The sequence below is a fragment of the Stegodyphus dumicola genome, chromosome X2 (assembly GCF_044657685.1).
Source record: "Stegodyphus dumicola isolate Sdum_Otavi_A_Nest chromosome X2, ASM4465768v1".
Classification (NCBI taxonomy): Eukaryota; Metazoa; Arthropoda; class Arachnida; order Araneae; family Eresidae; genus Stegodyphus; species Stegodyphus dumicola.
The window spans coordinates 105,347,058-105,364,904 of NC_140781.1; the positions used below are offsets into that span (position 1 = coordinate 105,347,058).

At 33.7% G+C, this 17,847-nt stretch overlaps 1 long non-coding RNA gene across 1 annotated transcript; it reads left to right on the forward strand.

Moving 5' to 3' along the window:
- The first annotated feature begins 633 nt into the window (after positions 1-633).
- Positions 634-9,037, forward strand: LOC146992857 (uncharacterized). Its single transcript, XR_015038873.1, has 2 exons — positions 634-1,582; positions 8,385-9,037. It is a non-coding gene; the product is annotated as an uncharacterized LOC146992857 (long non-coding RNA).
- The last annotated feature ends 8,810 nt before the right edge of the window (positions 9,038-17,847 follow it).

Here is a 17,847-nt window from a genome sequence, read left to right on the forward strand (position 1 = left end):
CGGATGACAAACCCAGTACCTTATAGCCAGGTTTTTCTTTCAAGAAACACATCCGAGTTGAAACGACTGATGCGGGCCACACCTGAAAGCGAAGGAACTGAGCAACTGCTGCCACCGCAGGAAATCTCGACGATCATGAAATTTAAAATCTTGTTTACTTTTCTTGTATTTTGAATATGCATAATATGGATATTTTGTTTAGGGACTTCAAAAATAACATTTTGCTGCCACTTAGACGAGGGAAGAAGCAGATGGAGAAATCAACTCGGATGACAAACCCAGTACCTGGGGGTATAGCCAGGTTTTTCTTTCAAGAAACACATCCGAGTTGAAATGACTGATGCGGGCCACACCTGAAAGCGAAGGAACTGAGCAACTGCTGCCACCACAGGAAATCTCGACGATCATGAAATTTAAAATCTTGTTTATTTATCTCGTATTCTGAACATATATAACATGGATATTTTCTCTACAAAAAACTCCAAATAGTGAACTGCCAAGTAATACTGCTGAAAAATGCAAAATATGGTGCTGAATGGTAAGTAATATAAAATATATGTGTACACATTAAAATTAGAGGATTATGGCTCCTGGCGAAACCTCGTAAAAAAAAAACGCATCAGGATTCCTACCTCCTAGTCTTACACGTACTAGCTTAAAAATTGGGATTATTTGTAACTATTTTGTTTCACTAATATCATTAATCACATTTCTTACTGTTTCTAATTTTTTTATCAAATTTAGATTTAATTAAAAATCACTTTAACCTGCATGTAACGTCAAGTAATGTGAAAGTAGATAGTGCCTATTTTTTAAACGAAATTATATGATAATACCCGCATAAATATTTTTTATAAATAATTGATTTAAATATAATTATAAAAACTCTAATTTACAAAATTTGGTAATGCTTCAATTAAAATGAATAGTCAAAAAGCAGAAGAAAAGATTTTTCTTTTTTTAAGTACGTGTAAGTCTTAAGGTGATGTGGAAATGGAATCATTTCTAATTTCAAAATGCTTGTAAAAATTGTTCTTTTTCAGATCTGATGAACAGGCCTCGATCTCTAAGAGTGGACTTCACTGAAATGAAGCATTGGATTTTAACAAGGAATGAATCTATAACAGTTTTTCTTGTGAAAAAATGAAATTTTATAAGTTATCGGCAGAGTCATAGTTACTGTTTTCAGCGCCCAGGGACAACTGAAGATTTTGTGCCCCTCCCGACTACTGGCCAAAAATGGAAAACATTCAACTCTAAAAATTCGTAACATCATTTTGGCTTCCCTTGGATGATGTGCCCACGGACGTATGCCCGCTTTCCAGCCCTGGTTATCATATACACAGTTACTTGTGAACTTGTTGACTGTGAGAAACTGGATACATATTTTCTTGCAAACCTGTGAGAAACAAGATAAAAATTTTCTTGTGAAAAGATGAAACTGTGAGAACCTGGATAAAAATATTCTTGTGAAACTGTGATAACCTGGATAAAAATTTTCTTGTGAAAAAGTGAAATTTTTTATAAATATAAATAACATAATTTAAGAAGACAAAGATTGTACAAGCAATATCATCTAGGGGTAAGTACCTTCATTTTGCAATATATGTTTACATTGATAAATTAAAAAATATGAAATTCTAGCATATTGAAACATAAGTTAAGAAATATTTGTTTAAATTTATTAATTAAAAAAGGTGAAATTCTTACATATTGAAACAAAAGTTAAGAAATATATGTTTAAATTGATTAATTAAAAGAGTTGAAATTCTTGCATATTGAAAAATAAGTTAAGAAATGTATGTTTATATTGATTAATTAAAAAAAAGTTGAAATTCTAACACAGGGAAAAATAGAAAATATATGTTCAAATTGATTAATTAATAAAAAAAAGAAAAAAAAAAAAAAGAGTGCTAGATACTGAAAAATAAGTTTCTTAAAAAGAACTTAGCATATATTACAAATAGCTTAATAAATGTTCTAATTTTTCATTTCTCGTCCATATATATCATGTTTAACTGTCATACACTTACCTGCATAACATAATCAATTTAAATATAAATTCATTATTAATTTAAATGCCAAATAATATAATGCCGAAATTACATGCAAGTCAAATTTTTAGGTTGGAAGCTTTCTTTTAAATCGATTGTTTGTTTACAGTTTGAGCATAAGTACTTCTACGCCCTATAGCGTTTCATGCAAAACATTTCACTCGTTAAAGTACACGTTAATTAAAATTTCTTGTTCTATTACTTTAGACTGAATTACAATTAGTAAGTTATCGTATCATGCTTAGTAATATAACATTAACTATGTTGTACAACATTGAAGAAATAGGCAATGTCAGGCGTCATCATGTCAACATGAACAAGGGTAAGTTCAATTTTTCCTTTTGGTTGTTCAGAATTGTTTTCTCTGTCCACTTCCCTCGGATAGGGAAAACAATATTTGGCCGCCATCTTGGATTTCTGAAATCCAAGATGGCGGCCAAAAACTCGCCAAATTCAGCCAAGAGCCGGGTATCCGAAATGAGCCGAAATCAGCTTTAATAATGAACATATTAACTTCAGCCGAGCTAGAGTGTGTAATATTAATACCAAAAGCCTAACATTCTATGTACACTTATTGTAAGCAATTCTAGTATTATTCTGTTATTTGTAGCGAAATTAAAAATTGCAGCAAGAAGCAGTAGCTTTTGCTGTGATGGTTGTTTTGTTATTCAGCCCAGTTAATGTTCTCTTGCCTGTATGCAGCGTGGTGTGGGTGTGATGTGGCTATTCTCATTCTTGATTGTAAGGTAAAATTAAAATTTATAATCCATTATTTGCTTAAATGAATAGGTTTCCAATTGTAATTATTTATGTTAATTCATTTTTTTAAAGCAAACTGGTAAATGCGATCTGGCGATCTTTTTTCCCTGAATTTCTGCATGTATAGGTTAGTAAAAACTATATTTGTAATTATTTAATTTCGGTACAAAATGTGTATTAAATGTATATAATTTGTGTGTATTATTAAATTTCAAAATGTAGTTGCAGATTAAATAATTACATGGTTCTGCTCGATTCAGGGTAAGAAATGAATATGGTGTACTTCAAAGGTATTCTTTCAATGCTGTGTGCATAACTCTGTTTTCTTATTCAAACGTAATTGTATGGTGTGGCAGTGATATTGATGTGCTTTTTGTTGTTGTTGTTGTTGTTGTTGTTGTTGATGCTTATGTACTTATTTACACAAATTTCTTATTACATTCTGTGAACAAATTTATAATTTTGTTGTTGTTATTGGATGAGCATTGGTGCTAAATGTCTAGCTGAACAAATTAATATTTTTCTTAATATTGGCAAATATTTCAGTTATGTGTTCATTTGGCAGCATTTACTGCAAACCAGTTTTAATGTTGCTTCTACTTAACCAGAAACATTAACATCGAAGTTGAGCCAAAGTATGTTTTGCCAAGAAGCTAATGTCTGCTATTTTTTATGAGATTCTGACCATGTCTAACCATATGCTTTTGCAGTGCCTTTCTTATTTTTTTGTCTACCATGGTCCATATGATTTGTTTTTAGGATTACAGTATTTTTAAATTGTTAAACTTGTACTCATCTTCAAACATGTCTTTTCACAACAGCTATATGGTAAAACTAGATATTACGGTCCAGATTGGCAAGTTTTAAAAAAATTGCCAAGTCGCCAAATCGATTGTTTTCGTGTGTTTTAGAAAATCCCTGACTCATCATATCGCCGGTTACAAATTTGAATTAATTCTGTAAACATGCAAAAATATCTAAAACAGGACTTCAAGAAAAACAATGAAAAATCACCGACTGCTTGGTGCGTTTTTAAGAATTACACATCCTCGGTATCCATGTACACATCGACCAATTTTTTACTTGAAGAAACATCTTAGAATTGCACAACTGCAGAGTCGTAGGCGAGAAGTTGAGTATGCAGCTGAAATCATAGAATGAATGTCAGTTTGTGTTTGCTTCACTGTGTTTCAACAGTTCTTGTGTTAAGTTGGCATTAAGGTAAAAAATTACAAGAAGAAAGGTTCAATGTAACCTTTGTATGTATTTATGGGATTTTGTCTTTGTAAGGAAGACAATGGTTACCACATCAACAAATACATTTTAAACTATAGGAAAGCTCATTCTAATTAATTTATTGAAAAAAGTGGAAAATGAGGGAAATATTTTGAATAAATTTCAGCACTGTAAAGTGGGGCAGGAATATAGTAATCCATCATTGGCAGGTCTTTGATAAAGCAACATGCATCATAATAGCCATCTTTATGACTAAAGGTAAGAATCAGCCACAGTGGGGGGAAAAAAAAAAAAAAAAAAAAAAATCCCTATTCTGATTTGACATTCAAAGTTAAAATATGCATCAGATGATTGTATAGTTCATTAATGCCATATATTTTGTTAATTTCACAAAACTGGATCAAATTATTTCGTAACAGTAGTATATAAATTTCATAAAGTTGCCAGCTGGAATGTCCTCTGGAGCAGGATTTTTAATTTTCTTTTCTGTTTCAAGGGCAAACTTGCTAGCAAATTCCAATCTGTGTAATTATGTCATATATTAACCCATTAAATGCTGTGGTGCTCATTTGGTTATCATAAACAGTCAAAAGTCTTTAATTTGGACTCTTCGGCGATTTCGGATTATCGGTTTTTTTGTATTATAGCTCATCAGTTTAAATCTTTTAAGATGGCATGCAGAAATTATAAAATTAAAAATATGAAATAAAGAGCAGTTATGATCTAAAGGGTATCAAAATTTACAAAAAAAAGTTTAATATTTATTTGTTTACTTTAATAAACTTTTCTTTCAACATGCGCATGTGTAAAGCATACATTACGCATAGTTGAAATTAGAAAATTGCAACCAGAAAACTATTTCATGTGTATTCGTGATATTTATAATGATGAATTTGATTTAAATCATATCAAAGACAGAGTACATCGAGATGAAATACTGCATTTAGTGAGGAATTATAAGCCGAATAAAATAAAAACATCTGCCCTGAAGATGAGGATAGTGCTGACAGATCAACTTCCAGTTCATTGTGCGCTGCAACGTACCCCCTCCTCTCCCGCAGAGCAGCGCGAAATTGATAAACAGATTTCGGAATGGTTAGAGAAACAAATCACCTCTCTGTCACTTTCTTCATGCCTTTAACCATTTTTTGCAGCAATTCCACTTTTTGTTTCATGGACATCAAAACATGATTTCGCTTGTAAATCCTTTGATATCTCCAGAATCGGAAACTCTTTTTGACATAATCGAAAGTTCAAGCTTCCTTTTTATAAAATTGCTCTAACAGTCTGCAAAAAATAATAAGCCGGATCCAATTAGAAGAATAAGGAACCACACGATCTGCAACATTAACTGAAATAGATAATTTTAGCTTAGCTTATACTGTCCATTATACATTAAACGCATATGTGCATGCGTTTAAACATGTGCAGAAAATTTGTAGCTTTGAGGTCCATATTATAGATCATTCCAGATTAAAGACTTTTGACTGTACTTTAAGCCACCTAGTAACACCATCTAGCTATCTCCGAGGGAAAAAAAGGCAACATTCAACTCATCCACTGAATGTCATTTGTAGAAAACCTAAAGTGATCACTACCTATACGCTCTTATGCTGAGCTCATGTTCATTTCCACATTCCACTCTCCTCTTATCACAAAAGTGAAACATGTGTTTTGAAAACGGATTAGACGTAGTGGATTGAGGCTAATTTTGGTCATTGTGATTTTACTATATTATTAGTGAGTGTTGATTAAAGCGGTTGTTTACTTCTATCAACAGTCCCTGCTAGACGGGACTTTCCTGAGAAACAAGTTTTTGGTAGCAGTGGTTTAAATGGGAGGATTCTTAGAAAAAAAAAGAATCCCACCTAGCTACAGAAACAATGTAGCGGCTATGTGATATTTCTTCAAACCTTGCCAAAAATGTTTCAGCTGAAACTCTGTCCAAGGTAGAAATGAACCAATCAGATGAAAGTTCTGCTTCTGAAGGATCACGTGGTCCCAATCTGAGCGATAATCGATTATTGTTTGGCGTTGTCTTTGTAGTAAGTGAAAATGGTAACCTAGCTACACGGGTTTCCTCGAAATGTGCGGGTTCTGAGAATTGTCCCTTTCGTCATCCAGTTCGGCATAGCCGAAAGATAATGTAATTTTAAAAATTAGATAATGCTTTTTTTTTTTTTTTTTTTTTTTGTCAGTGTAATTTGTATAGATGATGGACACAAATTCATAAAGCCGCATTTGGAGATTACAGTTGATACTGAGTAGAATTTCAACAAGCATTTTATGATTGCATTGTACAAGAAAAGGCTTGAGAAAAGCTTTGAAAGAATTTAAAGATAATATGGGATTCCCAGAACCTCTGTAACTCTGCCTTTGAAGATGATGGCAATGATTTTATAAACGTGGAGCTTCCTCCACAGCAGGTTGATGGAGTTTTCTGATGGTGGACTAGAGGCAGAATGAGGCATTGCTAGGAGTTACAAGTGTTATTTAAGATTCTGTGCTTAGCAATGAATCATTACGGGCATTTCAATAGAGATTAAAAATTGTCTTCAGTTAGTCATTTATCTTCAGTAACATACGAGAGGATGCTGAGCAGGCACTGGAAGCTGTAGACACACTAATGTTTGTGAAAAATGCAACACCATGAAGGAATTGTCGGAAATGAATGAAATTTATTCCGCATATTACCAATAGTGATACAAGTAAACGATCACATTTACAAACAAACAAAAAAAAAAAAAAAAAAAACGAAAGTTGGAAAATCAGTACTTTGGGTTTCTGTCATGCTGAGCGAGAGCCTGTACACATCGTGGCATTGAATCGTATAGGTTCTGAATGTAATCCTGGGGAATGGCTTTGACTTGATGTGAAAGTTCAGTTTCAGTGTGTGGCCCACTAGCTGTACGTGCGAGTCGCTGACCGATGAAATCCTAGGCATGCTGATTGAGCAACATATCTGGGGAAGATGCAAAACCTGTTGTACCTTAAAGAAGGCTTGTGCACAGGCATTTTTTTTTTCCCTAAAATATAGTGCCTGGAATGCATCAAATAATGCATACTCTGTCATTATTATACTCCAGATTATAGCAAGATTTGTTGGAGAAAGCAACTTGTTGCCACAGAGCACGCCACGCACTGAGTTGCAGTGCTCACTGAAGTCGGAGGCATTTGTTACTCAGCGACAGGGCAATCCTGCATAGAGGAACCCTTGCATGTAGTTCATGTTGCAGCAGACAGCGACGAACACTTGTAACAGTGCTCCAATATTGTACAAACATACGAGAGGATGCTCTACAATCCATCACAGCCATGCAGATGTGGTGTTGGTCGTCCTGTGCTGTTGTGTGACCCATTGCCAGGATTTCACCTTGTTTGGTTCTCGCTGTCCATTTCTTCCAAACATGCATCACTGTTGTGGCATTGTGCTGCGTGCGGGCTGTGATTGTTTGATATGAAAGTCCACCCTCTTGCATACAGACGATGTGGCCTCGTTCAAACTTGTTGGTATGGCATCCTCTGCTGTTGACGAGGCATACTGAGCACAAATTAAATGTTCACTGCAGACGGAGGATGATAAACAGATTTCAGCACAACTTTACAGTCCTTTACAACTGCCAGTTCTCATTTCATGCATGCATAATCCCTTTGTAATTCTAATCATTTGTATGTCTTAACTCACTTTACATTTCATGTAAGTTTGGTTCAAAGTGCATAATTCCTTCATGGTTGTGATTTTCACAAACATTAGTGTATATTAGGTAGTCCTAACTAAAAAAGCATCTTGAAATAAAAGTATGCAGTTGTCCAGATCAAATGTTTATTTTACAGAAAAATATAAACAGCTTATGCATACGTGCATTGTTTTTATAGGATTCTGATCATACCTGAATAATAATTTTTCACTAAGTTGTATTTTACAATATGTAATTCTTTCAAATAAGTAACAGTTACTTATCCATTATTTTAATTAAAAGAATTTTGTATATATTTTTGTTCTTATCAACTAATGAAAGGGATGTATATGTATTAATTTTATAAAATTCATGTGAATGTATGCAAATAAATTGTTTATAAATGTCACATAAGTTTATACCTCCTTAAACCATTTTCATGTGAAACAGAAGCCTTATTCATAACAATATAATCAAACATACCAAGGTATAATTTTATTAAGACCCTGAGTTACATCAGTATGAACTTATGATGGAACTATTGGAACAATACTCATCATGAGTTGCGGATTACTTATAATTTGTCAGTAGGCATGTATGAAAATTGGTTTTGTAATTAATATTGAATGTATAACTTTTTCTTTTCATATAAATACAGAAGGATTTCATGTCTGCAGATAATGTATTACAAGAGGCTGTTGTGTGCCAGTGGACAAGCTGGTGAGAAGCTGAACACTAATAGCTTGAATCCTGGTGAATGGACTGCCTGCATAAGCGTCGTCATGATTTTTCCACGTGATGAATGCAAGCCAGTTTGCCTTAAAGCATCCCTTCTTGGAAAACATCTTCTAATGTTTCATCACAAAAATCAGCCAACAACTGTTTCTCATGATTTGAAAAATACGTATAAAGGAAGTCAAATTTAATTGATAAATTGTGCATGCTGAGATTGTATACTATATCATATACATTTTTTTAATATATTTTCTGTATCTCTAATGTTGAGAATTTTGATGTTTTAATTTAACCCTGAATAAAATGTTAAGTACTATAAGCAAAGTAAGCAGTTTTGTATTTGATGTCAGAACAATATTTTTTTTTTATTTTTTATTTTATACTTGTATATTTTTGCTTATGATTGGAATTTTAGTACAAATTATTTTGATTATTATGATGTGGCCTGTTCTCATTTAAAATGCATTTTGTATTTTTTTTCTTCTGTTATTTGCATTATAATAGATTGGCCATAACAACTATGGATGCCAAATCAACATGTATGGGAATAACTGTATTAAATTTTGAGAAAACCTTTAGGTGTCATTTATTATAAAGGTTGAGATGATTGTTTTTATAAATTCATTCATTTTTATCTATTTAAGAATTATCATTTAACATAAAAATATGAAAAAGAATAATATATTATAATACTAAATAAAATATACTTTTATAGTATATATATATATATCCAAGCTCACTATATGCGCACTCAAAGAGATACTTTTCTTTTTTGTGATGTATGTGATGATAATTTACTGTTAAGTATCTTAAGTTGTTCATAAATAGTGCTCATTTTTCATAATGCACCAAACAAACCTCACATAATTAATTTAATAAAATATTACTGCAGAGACATATTTTTGAAATTGACATTAGTCCTCTATCCATCCGTCCCATAGGGATAACTATGGGGCAGATTCCTACTGTCATCTACAGTATGCCCAAGCCCTTCGCCAATGACAGTTGCTTCTCAATACCCGTATTTTACAATTAAATTCATGAACCTGATCTGGCTGAGTTTCATATCAAGGGAATTAAAAAAGCAAAATACATTCATTACCTAAAACCATTTTCTCCAACTAGCTGGATGATTATGTGATTGGTGTGCATGGATGGTAATGTGAAAGGATATGATTAGATTTCTTCTAGGTCATAACAGTTTTTAATAATGAAAAGCTCTTGTTCTTTTTTCTTTAAATTCTTGTTTTTTTTTTTTTTTTTTTTTTATTTATTTATTTATTTATTTCAATGCACACTTTTTTAAAAGCAAACTGAATTAGCTGGATGATCACTACAAGTTTCTTGACATATTTAAAAGTAAAATAGTGTATCTACATTCATTTTGAATAAATTGTTATTACTATAGTCTGCAATCATTGAGTTCATTTTAAGATTATTTGTCCTTTTTTTTTTTTTTTTTTTTTTTTTTTGTGGAATAGGCGGCTGTATTTTTTAGATTTTCTGTTTATTTAGCCAGTTTTCTATATAATGGCTAACATAAAATATAATTTATGTTAGCCATTATATAGAAATTTATGTGCCCTGTTTTAAAAATTATGTATATCTTAATTTAAGTTTGTCTCATGTCAGATGAACAATGCTGCTAGTCTGGTTGAGAAATTAAAATGCTGCTAGTCTGGTTGAGAAATTAAGTCTGACCATTCCATGAAAAATCTTTTAGAACAGCTCACTGATTAAAATACATATACACACCAATTAACTGTGCTCATCAAAAGTGCTGTATTATATAATGCTTCTTCTGATGAGCAAAATTCAAAGCATTATTTCTCTTGTTTTCTGTGTATGAAGTTTGTAGCAAAATGGAATTATTATTTTTTTTTAATTTCATTCAATGATATCACTATTTTGATATGTCTGATAATGATCTACTGCATAAGTAATATCTATATGCAAACATAAACCAAAATCTTGCTTTAGAAGAATACCCACCGGTGTCGGTTCTCGAATAGATAAGACACAGAATACTGGTGATACAATTTAGGTTTGAATTCTATCAAGTGGGTTAGCTACATCTCTGTTTTTACAGTTTTCCCTATGTTTAATACGAATACAAGTCAATTTCATTCAAAAAGTGCTCAAAGAAGGGCATCTCTTCTTTTAAGCAGATAGCCCTCAGGACCTTTGCCATAAAAATTCAACAGCTGAGCATGTACTAAAAGTTAACATAGTATACAAATGTCCATTTTATAACTTTCAAATGAAGTGGTCGATTTAAATTTAACATCTGGTGCTATAGCAATATATGTGAATTGGGTAAACAGCCAGTTGATATGGTCTAAGGAACAGGGTTTTTAATTTTATTTTCTTTTCGTATAGCAAACTAGCTTGCCTATGCATATATGCAAGTCTAATTTATTTTTTACAAAAGATTCATATTAAAATACATACACATATGACAAAGAAATGTATGCACATAAGCTATAACTAATAAATCAGTTGAGCAATATGTGAACATAGATGCTAATGGTTCAAGTGTCGTGTAGCAGGGTATGACTGCAAACCCTATAGTGGTGCTGCAAACAAAAATTAGTGTCTGATTCAAAGCAGGCATAAAAACTAGTATACAGTTTGTCCACATATGACACAAAACAAAAAGTATGTAATCAGAAAAAATATCATGTAGACATTGATTTACCCAACTTATAAGCTTTGGTAAAGGCCTTATCATTCGCTTTAAATCTGTAGAATGATCAGCACCCTTCTGCTTTGAAAACAGCTCCAGAAAGACATGTTAACCTAATCCACACTACAGTAGAACATGTGCCTCTGAACCATTACCATCGAAACTGCAATTTCAGAGTCACTATGTACACTAATCTCGATATTAAAGCACTGGTAGCTCTATTTGAAATTGTGCTATTGTAGATGAGTGTAGAGCACCATAGAACGGTGATGTATAATATTAGGTTTATTTAGCAGCCAAAAAAAAAAAAATATTAGAAATGACCTATCCTGGATTCGAAATCTGGGCTTAAAGACTGCCATCCAGAAGTGCTTCTAATTACATCATGAAAGCATGCGTTGAGAAAAAAGAAAATTCCGTACATTCTTCCCCGTTTAAAAGGCAGTTGGGGAGGTGGTAACCTAATCGCCACCTGCTGGTGGTGAAGAATTATCGTCTACCACATTTTAGTTTGGGAACCACTTGGTTAGTTGGTTGAGCCTTTAGGTATTTATTTGAAATAGAAAATATCAGCGAATGACCGCCCCAGGATTTGCATTCTGGACTTCCCTATTGCCAGCCGAACGTGCTTCTAATTAGAACACGAAGCCAAGCGGTAAGGAAAGAGAAAATTAGTGACTTAGTATCTTATTTTATTTTGGCTGCACACAGTTCCTGTATGTAGCTAAGCGAATTTCCCGGTCAGTAGCATAAATCCCAACCTTCCTAGTGGATAGCGTGCTTCCGCTCCTGTAAAACATTGCGATTTAAGAAGTCATCCACGATAGCTGATCAGTTCTGCAATTATATAAATAATAAAAATTAAGAATGAAATGGAGAAATTAATGTAACGTTAGTACAAACAAGAAGATGCAACAAAAAGATCAATTAGTTGATCACTTAGGGTCCGGTATTGTACAGCATGCACATATACGTAGCATGACATCTATGGGGTGTATGAGAGGGTATAAAGCATGGTGTATGCTCAAAACATGAACGGAAGCTACTGCATGGTACATTCGGTTTTAACAACATCGATTTGTAGTCTCAGCGTGACAGTTCTATAGACAATATCTGGACGACTTGGTCTGGATGTTTGAAAGAAGGCCAAAGTGCGACTATACACATCATGTCAGTAGTTTGGATTAAATTTCCGAACAAAGGGAGCAGCTATCTGAATGTTTAGTAATGCTCATTGCCAAATTAGACTTTTATATGCCCGTAGCACTTCAAAGATTTTGCTGCCTCCACATACATCTATAGTATAACGCCTCTTTCTCATCATTCCCTCTTTCTCGGGCTTGGATTAAGTGCACTAGGTATCTTCTAAAATCTGCAGTGAGAATTTTATTTTTGTGGACCCTTTGCACTCTTTCTTTGAATCTTTAAGCACCTTTTTGTAACGCTGCCTTTACCTGATGCCCTAAGCACGTGCTTACTTTCCTTAATGGCTAATCCAACTCTGGTAGTGGTTTTCCACAAACAACCACGCCAGGATATGAAGAACTGATATCTTCTCTTACAGATGATGAGTTGGGTTCAGTTTATTTAGTTATGGCGAAACATTCGAGGGCTACCTGTCTAAGGTAAGGGATAACTTCGTGAAAGACTTTCTAAGGGAAATTGGACTGTATATATGTTACACATATGGAAACCATGAAAACGCTTAGTTAGCAGCCAATCTGCTCGCCGGGATTCGAGCCCCGGCCCGAGTTTATCGGCTTTACCGCTCGGCCACTGGAGAGCCGTCTTTAGATGATGCGATATCTATGCTAATGACTCCCATCATCTGGTGGTGGTGACAGTGGGTGACATCCTAAGATGCATGCAATCTATTACTGGACATCCAATATGGCTAAAGACTTGGCTATAGTTTTCAGCGCCTAAAGACAACTGCAGATTTCATACACCCTTCTGTTTTCTAAGTATGGAAACTGTTTCATTCTAAAACTTCGTCAGTTTGGCATTTCCGTGACACTACGCCCAGGGACAGTTGTTCACCCTCGCCCGTCTCTAGCTATAACACTGATATCACTACGAAACAATCCCATGGATCCAATCCTTGTTTGGAGACCATTTGGCGCCTCTCTGCGACCGGCGCAACATACACCCCCTTTACGCCACTGAGTAGTTCAGCAATGGAGTTGAGCTTTAAGGATAGCAGCAGTTGCTGGCAAGCCTAAACAGGGAAAGGGGGTGTCATCCAGTTTTCTAGGACAATAGAGCAGCCGCTGCAATATTATATGAGGCGTTATCATCCCGGTTCAAGAATAAGATAACAGCTTTAATCTTCCTATATTTAGATTATCTAGCCATCCTGGAAGTCTAAATATCTAGATAAAGCAGAGATTACGCAGTCGTCCCTCTGAGATCATCGAAAGGAAACAGTTTGCAAGTGCTCAAATTTTCGTTTGTGGTGTAAGGATCTTAAGTATTACTAACGTTTATTTTATTTTAAATCTTTACTATCACTTCTTATTTTCTACCTCCGGCCAGAATTATAAGCGTTAAAGTATTTATGCAAAATTTGTCTGGCGAACGCCAAGTATTTAAGTTGTGGCTTTTTGCCAAGCGAGAGAGAGGAAGCAGTGAGTCGAAGCAGGCCGCTTACCTTAGAAGTTTTACGCAGTTGCTGGTTGCCTTCCAGGCCAGAGGTTTTAATCCTCTTGATAAATTTTAAACGTATTGTAATGTTCACAGTTCTCTGTACTACATACGGCTTCCTGTTAATATAAGGCCAATCTTCCACGTTTATTATTTTAAAGTTAAATTAGAGTTTAGTTCTATTTTTATATTTTTACGTTAGACCCTGTTCGGTGTCTGAAAGAGTATTGCTTGGCAGCATTGTTTTACGCCAAGCATAGTTTGGCTTTAGTGTAACCCTAAAGTTATTTCGTTTTTGCTTTATTAGTATGAATGATTTCTGACTTGATGTAAGAGCATATGGTTGCTCGCTCTTTAGCTAAGTTACATAGGTAACTATAAGCACATGCGTGTGCTAGTATTCAATAATGTTGTTTTTGTTAAAATAAAATTGTTATTGTTAATATTACAGTCCACTTACTGAAGTTAAGTATCATTAAATAAGTTCCAGCTATCTTCGGCAAGAACAGTTTGGTCCGTCGAGCCGGAGAAGAAAATGGCTACTAATATTGTTTCATTGAATCGCCAACGCGGCGTAGTGAAAACGAAACTCGGAGCTTTGATAAAATTCCTTGATGAGTATAAAATGGAGGAGAATAAACTCAACCATGATGTTATTATGAAGACTAAATTGGATTCTTTGTTGGAATTAAAATCTCGGGTTAAACAACTCATAGTGGAATATACCAATTTGCCAGAGGAAATTGACTTGAAAGATAATCTAAGCATTACACAAGAATTGGAAGAAAGCATCGAAGAGTTCGAAGTAAGATTTAGAATTTTTCTTTCTAATTGTGAAACAAATAATAAAGATAAATTTGAAACCAAAACTGTTTCTAAATCAAATTTTAAACTGCCTGATTTACCTCTTCCTCAAATTTATGGTAAATATGAAGATTTTAAAAATTTTAAAGTGCAATTTATGTCTATGATTGGTAATAATAATAATTTAAATGATACTGAGAAACTGTTTTATTTGAAAGCATCACTTAAAGGTGAAGCAGCAAAAATGTTAGAATCATGTCAGGATACATTTGAGTCGCTATTTTCTGCACTTGAAAGCAGATATGAAAACAAAAGAGCAGTAGTTGATGCCTTTATCAATAATTTGTTGAAATTTGAAAAAATAAATGACTCACCTTCTCAGTTGAGATCACTGGTAGATAATGTTAAAAGATGTTTGAGATCTTTAAGTGTATTAGAATTTGATAGAAATAATTTATCTGATGTTTTGATATTAAATATTTTATTGCATAAATTAGATAGAGAATCTAGAAAAGCATTTGAACTAAACGTAAAATCAAATGAAATTCCCAAACTTGATGAATTTTTAGAATTTCTTGAAGAAAGAATTCGCATTCTTGAAGAAATAAACAAAGTTAGTTTTCCTAAGCAGAGCTATGCTACTAAAGTATCAAATCAATTAAGTCGCTCTAGAAATTCAAAATCCTTGGTAACTAAAACAAACCCTTTTCGAAAGTGTATTATGTGTAAAGAACCACACCCAATTTATCATTGTTCGAAATTTAAGAGTATTTCTGTTTCTGAGCGGTATGATTTTGTTAAAGAATATAAATTATGCATTAAATGCCTTTCTCCATCACACGTATTATCGCAGTGTAAGGCTAAACTCAATTGTTATGTCTGTAAGAAAGACACACATCATTCGCTGTTACAAAAAATTGACGAAAAACAAAATGAATCATCGAAAGAAAATGAATTAACCTTGAACCTTTCGTCAGTGAATGGGAAAGAGGACTGCCCCTCTCCCCCCCTACAACTTTGATGGCAGCTGCAAATAAATCTAACTTTGTGTTAATAAATACAGCGATTGTTTATCTTCGCGATGTTTACGATGAACGAATTCCTTTTAGAGCCGTGCTTGATTCAGCTTCGACTTCTAATTTTTGTACTGTAGGTGTTATGAACTCATTAGGAATAAAAAAAGAACGAGCATTTATTCCAGTTAGTGGAATAGGCAACACTACTTTGAATGTTAAATCGCAAATAAAGACGCGTTTATCGAACTTAGAAAAGGAAAATGAATGGGAAATAGAGTTATTAGTTGTTCCCAAAATAACTGACATGACACCATCGAAATCTATTGATATTTCGAAATTAAATATTTCGAAATGAATAAAGTTAGCTGATGATGAATTTTTCAAGGCCAAAAAGGTAGATTTATTATTAGGTGCGGAATTATTTTTTGAATTTTTAAAAACAGATAAAATACGTTTAGAAGATAATGAGTTACTTCTTCAAAACAGCTGCTTCGGCTTTTTAGTTTCTGGAAGCATTAGAATTCCAAATGTAAAAAATTATGACTTAAATTTTTGTTTTTTGTCAACAGAGATTAATTCGTTAAATAACTTAGTAAAGTCATTCTGGGAAGTTGAAGAAGTAAATGAAACTAAATCTACAGTTAATTCTGAATTAAATTATTGCAACGAACTTTTTAAAAACTCATTTTACCGGCATGCGGATAGAAGATATGTGGTTAAAATGCCGTTCAAGCCAGATATTGGTGAAAACATACAATTAGGGGATTCAAAGGAAATCGCTGAAAAAAGACTGAATCAGTTGTGGAAACGTTTGTCGAGTGATTCTGTAATGAAAGAACTTTATGTTTCATTTTTAAGGGAATATGAATCATTAAATCATATGGAGAGGCTGGAAGACTATTCTGAAACTGAAGGAGGATATTTTCTTCCTCATCATGGCGTGCTGAAACCTGATAGTAAAACAACAAAGTTACGCGTTGTGTTCGACGCGAGTGCCAAAACTACTAACGGTTGTTCATTGAACGACATATTATGTAAAGGTGGAATGATTCAAGAGGAACTTTTTTCCATCATGATACGGTTTAGAAAGCATATTTATGCATTTACTGCCGATATTGAGAAGACGTTAGGTATGTTGTGGAATAATAAGAAGGATACATTGCAATATAAAGTTACTGTTAATGAAAAGCCTGATGTTACGAAGAAAGATGTTTTATCTCAAATAGCGAGATTATATGATCCTTTAGGCCTACTCGGTCCTATTATTAGCAAGGCAAAGATATTCATGCAAGCACTTTGGTTGCTTAAGCTAGACTGGGCGGAACAATTACCACCACCTCTTGCCAATGAATGGAATGTGCTTATTAAAACTCTTCAGAGTATAGAAAATATACAAGTACCTCGTTGCATTTTAAAAGAGACCTTTTCAATGCTCATTTTACAGGGATTTGCGGATGCCTCCGAGAAGGCATTTGGGGCAGTGATATATCTTCAAAGCATTACAAGCCCTGGTGAATATTGTAGTAAACTTCTTTGTAGCAAATCTCGTGTAGCACCAATCAAGACTATGACTATTCCTAGATTAGAACTATCAGCATGTCTACTCCTGTCCAAACTTATGCAAAAGGTTTTAGAAGCTTTGAAACTCAAAATTGATGACGTTAAGCTCTGGTCAGATTCAAGCATTGCTTTAGCCTGGATCAATACATCACCGCATCTTTTGAAAACCTTTGTGAGTAATAGAGTCTCACAAATTCAACAACTTACTTCTAACTATCAGTGGGGACATGTGTCTTCAGAAATGAACCCAGCCGACATCATTTCCAGAGGATCAGATGCTACAACTCTTGGATCTAACAAGCTGTGGTGGAAAGGTCGTGATTTTTTAAACAAGAACAATTTTCAAGATAAAAATGGACTTAGTGATGAGCTTTATTCTTCAGAACTGAAACCAGTTAAGACTTCCTTGTTGACTTTAAAAACTGATTCATTCTTTGATGACTTCCTAAAAATAACTAATGATTTCTTGAAACTAATACGAATTCTTAGTTTACTTTTCAGATTTATCTACAACTGTAGGAACACAAGTGAGAAACGAACAGGTAGTATTAGTATAGATGAAATGGAGCTGTCAAGGAATACACTCCTTAAATATATCCAAGATAGGTATTTTGCAGAAATTTCTTTGTTGCAGAAAGGTCTACAGATAACATCAAGGAGTAAGTTAAAATATGTCG